Below are 13,375 nucleotides of genomic sequence, written 5' to 3'. Positions count from 1 at the left end.
TGTGCAAATAAAAATTTAAACCCCTCACCCTCCTTAATCCCCGCCCCCAAGACTTACCACAACTCCCTGGTGGTCCAGCGGGGTCAGGACGCCATTTCTGACCAACTTTGCAAGGAGCACGTGACGTCGGCGTCACGTCGGAGTGACGCGGCGTCACATGATTCCCCACGGGTTCGCGCCGGAACGCTCGTTCGGCCCAAAAGGAACTTTTGGCCAGCTTGGGGGGGCCTCCTGACACCCCCAAGCTGGCCAAAAGTTCCTTTTGGGCCGAACGAGGGTGCCGGAGGGAACTCGCGGGGAATCACGTGACGCCGCGTCACTGCGACGTGGCGCCGACGTCACGTGATTCCCCCCGGGGTCGCTTCCGGGATCCTCGTTCGGCCCAAAAGGAACTTTTGGCCAGCTTGGGGGTGTCAGGAGGCCCCCCCAAGCTGGCCAAAAGTTCCTTTTGTGCCGAACGAGGATCCCGGAAGCGACCCCGGGGGGAATCACGTGACGTTGGCGTGACGCGGCGTCACGTGATTCCCCGCGAGTTCCCTCCGGCACCCTCGTTCGGCCCAAAAGGAACTTTTGGACAGCTTGGGGGGGCCTCCTGACCCCCCCAAGCTGGCCAAAAGTTCCTTTTGGGCCGAACGAGCGTTCCGGCGCGAACCCGCGGGGAATCACGTGACGCCGCGTCACTCCGACGTGGCGCCGACGTCACGTGCTCCTCGGAAAGGCTTTCAGAAATGGCGACCTCACTCCTCGCTGGATCACCAGGGAGTTGTGGTAAGTCTTTGGGGGGGGGATTAAGGAAGGTGAGGGGTTTAAATTTTTATTTTGGATCAACAATCGCGATTTCCAACTTATTCAACATAGCTATGTTGAAGTTGGAAATCCGATCGTTTATGTCATCACTTTTTTAAGTTAAAAAAAAAAAAAAGTAGCGTTTTACATTTATGTTCAATACGAATGCACACCCCTACTAAATATGTATACCTCCTGGAAGAGAGGAGATGCAGGGGTGATATGATACAAACCTTCAGATGGTTTTAATGATCCATGGTCGTCAACAAACCTTTTCCATTGGAAACAATTCAGTAGAACTAGGGGTCACAATTTGAAACTCCAAGGAGGAAGACTGAGAACCAATGTCAGAAAAATTTCTTCACGGAGAGGGTGGTGGATGCCTGGAATGACCTCCTGGAGGAAATGGTGAAGACTAAACCATCAAGGATTTCAAAGGGGCATGGGACGGAGCTATTTTATACGCACTTATATGAATGCATGTTATAAAATTGCCTAGCCGTGCGCACGTGTGCTGAATTTTAAGTCGGCGCATGCCTATGCATGCAAATCCTGCTTCTACCGCATAAGTGGGGGGATTTTAAAGGGGATGCGTGCTGATGCATTTTCCAGTTTTAACAGTTCTTTTCAGTTCACCCAGTTAATAGATAGGTCCTCTAATGCCCTCCCCCCCCCCACCGGTTTGATAGTCAGTTACCCCAGACCCTTTAAACCCCTCTGAAATGGATGCCCTGTTTCCCCGAAAATAAGACCTAGTAGAGGTTTTGCTGAATTGCTAAATATAAGACCTCCCCTGAAAGTAAGACCTAGCAAAGTTTTTATTTGGGAGCTTGCCCGTCGCACAGAACACCAGAGCATGCAGCTGTGATTTTTTTACCCTGCAGGATTCACAGTTAGTTGTCATCACAACTTCAAAAAGAAAATTAAAACCTGGCTCTTTAGCCAAGCTTTTCCAGAACTTTGATTATTTTTTACCTCCAGCTATCAAGATTTTCTCACCATCGCAATCCCTTTTGCAGATCACATTTATCTTAGACAATTACGCCTTATTTTATGATTTGATTTCTCAGAGACTTTACAACTTTATCAGTGTTATTATTCGAATCTGTTTTCCATGTTTTCCAAGTTCTATAACCTTGTTATATGTACTGCCTCTTGGCATAATTTTTATGTTTCAATGTAAACCGATGTGATCTGTATTTTAATACAGGAACACCGGTATATAAAAATCTAAAAATAAATAAATAAATAAATCACAAACCAGCACAACCAGACAACTATTCAGAATATGATAAATGTTCATTTTTTTGTTCAACAATATATGTGAATTCTTCTTCATGGAAAAATAAGACATCCCCTGAAAATAAGGCCTAGTGCATCTTTGGTAGCAAAAGTTTTCGGGGAAACACGGTAGTTACTTTTTCTTTTGGACTTACATGCCATCCATAGCAGAAGTAAAGTTACACGGCAGGGGGCCTCGGCACTTGCCAGATCGCGTAAGCATTTAAGCACAAAGTCCTGACGTGCCCATGCCCTGCCCAGACCTCACCCCTTTTTGAGAAGTTCCGAGATGTGCACACAGTGGCATTTACGTGTCTCTGGGCAGCTCATAAAATCTGCTCAGCACACGAGCCCAACATATTTGAATGTCCCCTAATTAATGCACGCATCTGGCTTTTAAAATTTACCTTTAAAAGTTTAATATGCACGCTACTGGGAAAATTATGACTGAGCGGTAACATCAGCTGTAAACAAGGTATTTACGTGCACTATTTAGTGCATGTGCAGTGTTGTTTTTGGTCGACTCCTCCCTTCTCCCTTAGCTATATGAAGGGGGGCCTAGCATGTGACCTTGCCATCAATACTGTGTGCAGCAAGAGCTTTCAAGGCAGCTGGAAAATTAAAACACAGTTTCTCCAGATAAGTCCTGAACTTAGCCAGAAAGCTATCTGAATATTGACTCCAGTGATTCTTGGCTGAATTAGCTGGAAAGAGCAGAGAAAAGGCTCTGTGACCTCAAGGCTTTTTTGGCTTTTCAACAAAGCCATATACCATTTCAGAACTATATGACAAAGTAGTAGTTCAGCAGCTTACTATCCCAAAACAAGGTCTAATGGAAAGGAGAGTTCCCATCTCTAAACAAAGTGGCAAGCCTTGGATGTCGTTGTGCTATTTAACAAATCAGTGTGGTTTCACTCCACTGGAGGGGACAGGTAGAGATGGTCCAATTACACTGGAGATGAAAAAACTTGAAAAGGGGCATGGCAAGTGCCAAATATATGCCACAACATGTATACTTCCATACTTCTTCTTTCTTTAACTGGTGCTACTGATGAATAGAGCACACAGAGACACACAACTCCAGAGAGAGGCAGAATTTAAGGGGAATTGCATGAGACCAAATAGTCACTCTGGGGAATCAAAGAAAGAATTGAGTCTCATATTCCTGAAATAGTACCATTGAGGCCCATCTTCTCCATGCCTGGCTGAGAATCAACAGATAACTTTGAACTGGAGGTGACAGCAGAGTTCTTGCTATTAGAGTTATTCTACACTAGGCTCCATCTGATAATTCCATTGGCATCTGGCAGGATCGTTTTTGCACAATTTGTGGAGGGCTAGACCATCACACAGACAAACAAACACACACACACTCCTGCTTGTTGATCATCTAGTAGTGCTGGCACAATAGCACAAGGAAAAGACAGTTCACAAAGTCCTCAAGTTTGTGCAAAAAGAGCTGCACTTGCAGACTCATCAGACAGAAGTGTGGCAAAAGACCACAGACAATGTAGCAAATGTGTTGCATGAAAAGTGTGATTAGCATCACTAATGCAGGGGTAGACTAACAACAGCCATCTTCAATCTCAGACTCAGTTTCATCCTCCAAGAGTGATTTAACACCCAGCAAGCAACAACCCTCTTGTTTAGCATCACCTCAAGGTCAGCGCACCCAACCCTCCCTAGAAGCCTAAGGATCGCAGTGACATGGGCTAGGGGCAAAAGGTGTTGAGATCAGCATTTATTCAATGGGGACAAGAGGCCGACTAGTGCACTCTACAGATGATGATCCCAAGGAGCATGACGATGCTCTGTGATGTTTCACTGTGGAGGACTGTCTCAACTACAACTTCTGACTGTCAATAGTTGGCAGGTTACAACAATAGCCTTCTTTCCGTGTAAAATGTCAATTACTTAAGAGAATGACAGTCATATTATGTTGACTTAAAAACACACTCTACTGCAGCTGTTCAAGTGTTGCGTTTTGTTCTATGTATAGCATTTCCTATATGGATTGTCATCACAAGTCTTTTTTATTATTATTAAATTAATCATGCATTTGGTTTATTAAGAGATTTTGGGTGCTAAGAAATATGTTCCTTCTTATACATTGTGCCCCCACCTCAGAGGTGATTGAGGGTTGTCACAAGTTGCTGCCTAGACCCTGCAAGACCCACTAACAGTTTCTGAAGCACACCGCTCAGAGCCAGCTACCTGCGGTAAAAGCAACTTTATTCCAGACTACAGTGCTCATGTCAGACTAGTAACTTTCAGTTCCTTTCCTGAGACACTAAGATTTCCCCAGTAATATACTTTGGTTAACAGCTGTAGGCCAGCCCAATTTTCTAGAATCATTTAAAACCTACTTCCCAACTTTACATTTTTGCATATTCAAAATCCCTAACTGCAGGCTGTGGGCATCTCTGCATCTGAGTCTGGGCAAGTCCTTTTCCCCGGATCCCTACCTAGCTCTGTCAATGTTCTGTGGCTTAACAGCCATGCTCTAATTAGTCTCAGCTGTCTCTCCCAATTAGCAACATACCTTCCCCAAGCTGCTGGCCTTGATAGTAATTAATTATCTACCAAAGGTCTCAACTACATTTCCAAGCAGCCCTCTGCCGTTGTATCTGCCCTGCAGGTTCTCACCATTAGCAGGTGGACGCAGGCAAAGCAGAGACATCAGGACCTTCATCATATACTATCCCATGTCCCCTTCAGGGACCAGGGATGGAAGGATTTTGGTGGGATTTCTGCTGATGGCAGAATAGAAGGTCCGTAATTAGTTAAGGCAGGCAGAGGTCAGGCGTATCCAACAAAATGGGTCAAAATTTCCTATTTTGTTTCAGATCATTTTCAAAACAAAACAGGTTAAATTCTGACAAATTTTCAATGGAATCTCATTTAGTTTTGAAAATCTATTTAAAAAAAAAAAGAGTCGCCAGTTGGGCCTAATGCTGCAGCCCAGCCCAGAGGCTGAGTCTCAACATCTGAGCCAGAGGCCAGGTCCCAATGTCAAGGCCGCATCCTGGACCCAGACCTGACCATAGTTCTGGCCCGGCGGCCAGGTCCCAAGACCTAGGCCAAGACCCAGGCCTTCGGACCCGGCCTCTGGGCTGGGCTGCAGCATAAGGCCTGGGCCAGGACCCTGCCTAAGCCAAAGCCCAGGCACTGGATCCAGGCTTCCAAGCTTGGGTCTTACATAGGTTTTAGGCCAACCCACCATGGCCTAGGCCTATGCAAGGCCAAGGCTTCGGGAGCGGCTATCCCCAACGCCTAGGCCCATATCAAAACCTCGGCCATGCATAGGCGTATGCCTCGGTAGGTCACCACAACCTCAGCCTGGGGCCTAGGCCTATCTTGTGGATTCCCTTGAACTGGGTAAGTGGGGAACAAGAAAGATCAAAGCCCTGCACAATTCTGGGTAGGAGGGATGGATGGGGGGCTCGGGACACACTGGGAGGCCCATTTCATTTTTTCCCATTTTTAATTGGGGGGGGGGGCAATGTTTATTTAGATTTTTTGAAACCAAAGAAACAAAATAAACATTGCACAAAATGAAATTTGTGGGGAAAAAGCCCCCCCAAAAATGAAGCAAGAAATGAAACCAAATTTTCACCCCTTCCCACCTCTAATAATTTGTGACTTATTCATGCAAAACATATGTTAGAAGTCTGCACATTGAGGAAAAATGGACACACTTTTAGCTGTCTTGAATGGAGGCATTCCAGGAGGCATATTTAGTTTGGGAGAGGACAAATATTCATTGGGAACCCATTTTTCAAACCTGTCTGTGCTTACAGTATTTGTACATGTAAGTAGATATGCAGAGATTAATGCTATTATTTTATAAACTAGGCATAGGGAGCTACACAGTTTATTAAAAAAACTTCATATTTCTACTCCAAAAGCATGCCCATATGTTTCAGAATTCATGTATATTTCCTTTACAATAAAATGAATAATTTCTTTACCCATTTTATAAACATATGCATGTATATTTTATGCGCAAAATAACTGTGACACTTTGCATAAATACTCATAATTAAATGCAGAGGCAGGTATTTTATCAAGAATGCATATATACCATTTTGAAAATACTTATTTGTGCAAATTCTTGGAATTACCAGTTCGCAGATACATTCACCAGTTTACCCAGTCCTTTTCCATTTCAGCTGGACTCTAGCAATTCACTCTGAGTCTCTGCCAGCTCACTCAGACCAACAGACAAGTCCAATTTTACTGGTGCAAGTGAATTAGCAGGTGTAAAATGGTACAAACACATTTCCTAATATATATATATACTCATGTTTCTCTTACAAAATAGCATCTACTGCATGTACTTCTGAACTCTGCCCTGGAACACCCCTAGATCGCTCCTTTTTTCCCCAGTAAAATATATACACAAAACCGAAAATACTTGCATACTCTCAAAGTTAAGCATTTACACACATGTTATTTTTACACTTGAAACCCCTTTGAAAATTAACTCCATAAACTGCATTTTCAAGTTTTTGCCTACATTTTTCTAGTGCTTACAAATTCTACCCTCAGATAAATCAGGTGCAAGTGAGCATGCATACTTTGCACCCCTAGCAAGTTTCAAAGCAGAATTGGTGCAATGACCTTGGGGGGAAAATGTGCAGATCTGTCTTTTTTTCCCAGTGCAAGCAGTTTGTAAACTTCCGCTTACATACTTAAATAGTTGTCTATTTATTTCCTTGGTATGGTACTGTGGATGAAAGATGAATGGCCATCTCTTTATATTCATATAAAATGTTGATTGATCCTTTTCTAAATATGCCTTGATACAGTCTGTCCTTGGGTAATCTAGGACTATTATTTTAGAAAGATCTCCAATTCACTTTCATCTCAACAACATTTCTTCTGCTTAAAGATGCCAAATACATCTTGTGATTCCCAAAAGTGATGCAGTAAGTGAAAGGCTGAAAAAGACTTAATGCATTTGGAAAGTACAGTCCAATTAAATATTCAGTCCTTTAGTTTAAAAGCTCTAAAATCATTTGTGAGTTTTTCTAAATCTGTTTTGAAGTTACAGAAAAAAAAATAATCTTCTTCTAACCCCAATCTGCCTCTAAAGCAAGTGCTCTGTTTCCTTCAAAAACATTGTGAAAAGTCAGAGATATGCAAGTAATACCACACATTATGGCGTCGTAGATGATACGAATTAGGCATCTGTCATAACTTTGGCTGTGCCTTAGCTTAATTTAAATACTGTTTTTAAAATAATATCTTCATTTCATTTTTTCATCATCTGGGGGCCGTTTGCAGGAAGAACTCTACAGAACACTTTCTCTAGTTCCCGAAGTAGACATTCTTTGTCGAAACACTGGGGCAGTGTAGGACAAATGGAGCTGAAACCGGCAGGGAACAACATCGTCCAAAAGGAGCCACAGTTTTCTTCAGTGTTCTCCTGCCGTTTGATATACAATTTAAAAAGAGGGTGCTGCTTCAATGTAGCATAAAAGCTAATCGAACAACTTTAAAACTGACATTTTTATCTGCATTACGAAAAGAAAAAATGAAAAATGAAATTAAGGTTTTAGATTAAAAACAGTATATAAATTAAGCAAAGGCACAGCCAAAGTTATGGCAGATTCCTAATTCGCAAATATAGGACATTTGATATAGCCAGTAAGGTATACACCCCATTTCTTGTTTTTGTTTATATTCATTTAAAGGGATGTCCATAACAAGAGGCAATTTTGTTTTTTGTAGTATGCATTGTAGATGATAACAGACCATTTGGCCCTTCCTGTCTGCCCAGCCATTCCAGTTTACACTGTTAAAAGATAGATGCCTCTTCCAGTTATGGAAGCTTGATCACCTGTAGGATATTGTTCCTTATTCAAAACTGTTTTTTGTCTTCTACTTAATTCTTTTCTGTCCTATTTAAATGAGCATATAACTCTCTAATGTCTCTACCTGTGATTCTCAACCCTATGCTAAATGCAAATCTAACTGGCCTAGTTTTCAGGGCATCTATAAAGAATATACAGGAAATTCATTTATATACATTGAAGACCAAGTGTATGTAAATTCATTGTGGCTATTCTGAAAACCAGATTGGTTAGGTGTTCTTCTAGGACAAGGTTGAGATCCAGTGCTTTAAACAGCTATCAAAACTAGTGGGGCTGTTGCACAACCATCCAGCAATTTTGGTTCCCAATGCCTTGCCAAATGATACCTGGCCACCACTAACCTGCCAGCATCAACCTGGTTGGTTTCTGGGAAGTTGTAACTTGCTGGTTCCAACCCGGCTACCCTGTAATCTGCAGTGTCACTAGGACATGTTTACTTTATCTTATTATTTTCCTTATCACCTTGCTAGATTACTCGTAGCAACCACTAATACCTTCTACTTGGGTCCACCTATACTTATCATGAAATTACTGTATGGCCACTTGATCTATGTACAAAGATATCACAGAGTGAATGACACATCTTACAACCATTAGTGTGACATTTACATGATCTCCTTCTGGAGGAAATCCTAGCTTAAGTAATCAAAGACTGACTATGCTTCCAGGTACCCCATGTCTCATGTACTGTATCTACAGCACATTGGGTTATTGCATTTCCCATTGGAGAAGTTGTAATTTTGATTCCAGCGCTTACCTGTCCTCTTCCTCTGTGATTTGTTTCCCCAAAATAGTGAATCAATTGTCATCTAGTGAAGGGACTCAGATGTCTTCACAGCTTGCTGTTGAAATTGATCTTTTAAATCCACAAAACCAGGAAAACTTCCCAAGTTAGAATTCCACAAATTTTGCTTTCAATAGTGTATTTCGAAGCTCCACAGTTTTCTGATGCAAGGTTCCAACAATTCAAGAAAAATGACACATTTTTGGGAAAGATATCCTTTCGGGGTGTCTCAATGAAGAAATGAAAATGTTTTTGACCTGAAAAACAAATACATTAACCAATAACACAATCAGCCTATTGTTATTATTTTTCAAGCTGTAGGAAACTCTACAGGGTTAGATTTCTTAAGATAAAAAAATCAAAGAATGAAACTGAAATCTGCTGATAAATAAAAATCAGCTACTGTAGTGCAAGCTTATAATTCCAATATGGACATTCAGCACTGAATCAATGCAGAGTAACAAAGATACATCAGTATTGTCCTAGGAAACAAAACTTAATAGGGCATGAACAAAGATCCTGTTACATCTCAGGCACAGATGTTGTGGTAATGGTTAGAAAATTGTGCAGCACAATTTAACATTCTTCAACAATTCTGCAGAACATTTGTATACATTTGCATGTCATACTTATAAGATAACTTTCAAACAATGCAATGGCATATATGTATTAATGTGGCCACACATAGATTTACTATAGCATTTTATAGCATGCACGAATGATATACACACATGTTATAAAATACACGTATCTGTACCCTGCAACATACTCACATATATATAGGCTTAAGCACGAATCCATGCAATGTATTGAAACCACATATATCAATGCATTAAACACATGCACTTTATCCACCCACTTTAAAAATATACGTCCATTATTTTATACATGAAAGTAAAATAAGACTTCCCCATAAGTCCCAATTTATGCACATAGGGCCTGATTTTCAAAAGCATTTACAAACTTAAAAATGGGTTTTACATGATTAAATACACTTTACCCATATAAATGGGCTTTTTAAAATTACTACAATGTATGCCATTGAATTGTCCATAGGATTTATCAGCATAAACATGTGGAAATGGCTTTTGAAAACTGTTATGATAGTATGGTACATTTACGCGTATTATTCCTTGGAAAATTCACCTAATAAGTTGGTGTATTTTCTAACATGCACACATCAATGAAATTACCAGTTTTACCAATTAGTATACTAGTTTGTCCAGTCCTTCTCCATGTCATCAAGAACCTTCTGGTTCTTCAACCTAAATTCCCCCCAGTTTACCCAGACCTCCCACTTACACCAGATAATTAGCAGGTCTAAAAATACACAAGTAAGTTGGCAAATGTACGCATGTAAGTGTCTTTTAAAAGAGCAACTTATGCACATAACTGTTAGTCCTGCCCGCAGTGCCCAGGAATGCTCCTAGATCATCCTACTTTTACCCAGGTATATGTACACACAAAATTAAAAATATGCACGTATTCTGGACTTTTATAAAATATGGAATGCGCGAGTAGAGGCTACTTATGCGTGTATATGCTCATTTTTAAATGGGTAAACTTTTCAAAATTTGCCTTTTGAAAAGTTTAATATTTTAACTACATTCATTCCATAAACTAAAGTTTTTCTAAGTTGTGTGATTGGATATTTTCATCTGTACTTTTTTTTATTATTACTTTCCTTACCCTATTTTTGTTCTCTCATTCTTTTTTTTGTTTTCTTTTATTTTTCACACATTTTTCTTTTACCACTCTATCTCATCTCTCTCCTGTTCCATCCATTCAATCTTTAGGCCTGGCCTCCAGTTTTATATTAACTACTCCCATCACTCACCTCCATCCCTTTCAGTTTCTCTCGGTCTCTCCAGTCATTCTTTTCTCCTCTTCATATTGTTCCCCACAGTATCCAGACCTACTGCTCCCATCCAGTTTTTCTCCATTATTCAATAATCTAAGCCATTCTAATCCCACCCTCCCAGTTTCTCACAAGCAAATCTCACTTTTTTTGTTTTGATATTGGACCACCTAAGGAATGATAATTCCCCTCCCTTTCACCTTCCTCCTCTATCCCTCCTCAAACCCATCTCCAGTTGACTGTGCTAGCACCTTACAGCTTAGTAGGGCAGGTGCAATATCACCATCCAGTGGGAAGAGGGAGCATCAGTAGTCCTACTAGCACAGTATTGGCAGCCCCAGCATGTAGAGGAAGCAAGGGAAATCTTGGCATGGAGATGCAGCATCAGCAGCCTCCCAGGTGAAAGGTGTCATCGGCAGTTGCAGAGATGAGAGGCTGTATAAGCAGAGCTGGTATGCTGAAAGGAATGGCCAGTTTCTTTCTGTAATCTGTAATTTTTTTTCCTTTCTTCCTCTTTTATTTTAATCATTTAGGGGCAGATTTTAAAACCTGTGCGCACAAATGTATGCCCGATTTTATTACATCAGCCCGATCCCCTGGCACAGTAGCAAATGGCCGCTGTGCCGGAAGCCTCAGTGCTACCCCCACCCCTTTTTTCAAGCCCCGGGACATACATGCGTCCCGGGGCTTTATGCGCGCCGCTGGGCCTTTTGAAAATAGGCCCGGAGCGCTTAAACCCCCCTACGCGTGCAAATCCTCCTGGATTTACGCACGTAGGGCTTTGAAAATCTGCCCCTATGTATACTACTTTAATAGCACATGTAGACTGTCATGCCAATAAAGTTATCTGAATCTAGTTTCCCACAGTGCAGCAGCAATATTCAAATTCTGCATGAGAAGACTGTTGGTATGAATTATAGCCTAACAACCACTGGCACACAATGGATTTAAGTTAAAGCAAGAGGTCTAGGAGGAACAGCAGAATCATTCACCCTTAAATGCAAGAGTAAAAGAGTTTGTTTCACAATTAGGGTGTCAACTCTAACATGTCAACCACATAAAAGATGCAGTTCTGTAAGTGCAATAATAATTCAGCAAGAACCCTCCGTGGAGAGTTATGGTCCAGTTAATCTAAAAGGTTCTTAAACTGTAAGAGCTAAAAAGCAATTGGTTTCAAACATAGAATTACTCTGCTTTCAAACATCTTTGCTGAGGGACTAAGTGTTGTCTGTTTGTTCTTCCATGAACAGTTCCTATCCCAGACTGCAAGTTCAGGCTGAATTACCAAACTAACATGGCACAACCTCTTGCACTGCCTTTCTTTTAAGAAGGGTGAGATTGGCAGGATCACATCAGTTTCCATGCACAAAAGAACATCAAAAAAATCTAAAATGTTCTTTTCAAGAGGATTTGGATTTACTGGCATTGATTTCAGAATGAAAATATAGTTTCACTTTTCAAAACTGCACTGTCTCCAAATATTGTGATGTCAGTGCACACAAATTATCAATGATAGCACTGTATACATTCGTTTAGAAGTTCAAGGACAAAAATAATAATTTGGGGCTGTCAGACCACTAGAAAGCTAACAAATGCTCCTGACAACTGAATAATTGTCCCCCACCCCTTCCACCCTCCCCACCCCCCCCCCCCAACCCCAAGCCTGGTATTTATGACTGCAGATTATAAAGAAATGTAATCTTACCTATTAATTTCCTTTCCCTGATTTCCACCTTCTAACTGAATAGAGACAGAGGACACACTTTTTTCTGTAACATGATCACTGGTCAAAAGGAAGGTGCAGTCCAGGCACTCTCCAATAACCTTCTGTCAAAGCAATGAAGCAACTCCCTCCCCCACCCCCCCTCCAGTAATACCTAAATTGAAACTGGGAAAAGGAGAGGGTTAGAGAGATAAGGAGGTAAGGAAGAGACAAAAGGACGGATGACACACAGCAAAGTAGGTTCCATCCTTAAGGAGGAATATATAATCATTATGCCTCCCTAAAGAACTTTGGACTGGGAGAGAAAAGCAGAGGTACAGTTTGGCAGCCGCTGAGTTCCCAGGAGGATTCTAGTCTGGTCCAGCAGATCTCAATGAAAGGAAATTAACAAGTAAGATTAAATTTTGCTTTCCTTCTCATCCTGCTAGACCACTCCAGACAAGGGGGGGGGGGGGGGGAGATACCCAAGCTGAATTTGTCCAGGTAGGAAGTAAACAGGGCTGCTCTGAGAATGCACACTTTGAACTCAGTGTCTGCCTTTGCTTGCACATCCAATCTGTAATGTTTAACAAAGGAATGCAAGGATGAATGAGTTGCCATATTACAAATATGCTTTGGGAAGGGACACTGCCAAGGACAACACCTGGGCCCATATGGAATGAAAATGAAACACCTCTGGTGCCTGTCTGCCCTTCAGCAAGTATGCAAAGCAATTGCTTCCTTAATTCTGTTGCACGGAGGTAGACCCTTAGGCCGAGGTGGGGTTGATGCTACCTGCAGGGCAAGCCCTATGGGTCCCCACCATCGATAGGCGCTGGCTGACTGACAGAGGCCAGCTGGAGCTTCGCCAATACCAGCCCTCGTTCCCCGTAGGTTGAGCCCTTGACTACTGGGGCCGGCTGGTCTTAGGTGGGCCTCCGTCCGAGGTCTTCCCTGGAGTGAAGTGCAAATCAGCCAGGGACCGGCAGCAGTAACTGAGATCGGAAAACAAGTCCAGATGAGGCTGAGTCCAGGAAAACCGGGCGCCAAAGGAACTCAGAGTAGACAGGGGGTGCCCGAGTGAG

At 41.9% G+C, this 13,375-nt stretch overlaps 1 protein-coding gene across 4 annotated transcripts in view; it reads right to left on the bottom strand.

Moving 5' to 3' along the window:
• CDH12 (cadherin 12) overlaps positions 1-13,375 on the bottom strand; it is a 2,479,035-nt gene that overhangs the window by 636,027 nt on the left and 1,829,633 nt on the right. For all 4 annotated transcript variants that reach the window (XM_029590315.1, XM_029590316.1, XM_029590317.1 and 1 more), the window contains one exon: positions 8,704-8,987. The gene's annotated coding sequence lies outside the window, so the exon portion shown is untranslated. The remainder of the gene's footprint in view (positions 1-8,703; positions 8,988-13,375) is intronic.

The sequence above is a fragment of the Rhinatrema bivittatum genome, chromosome 2, assembly GCF_901001135.1.
Source record: "Rhinatrema bivittatum chromosome 2, aRhiBiv1.1, whole genome shotgun sequence".
In the NCBI taxonomy this organism is placed as follows: Eukaryota; Metazoa; Chordata; class Amphibia; order Gymnophiona; family Rhinatrematidae; genus Rhinatrema; species Rhinatrema bivittatum.
Note: the sequence above shows the minus strand (reverse complement) of the source record. Positions and strands in the feature narration are given on the sequence as shown.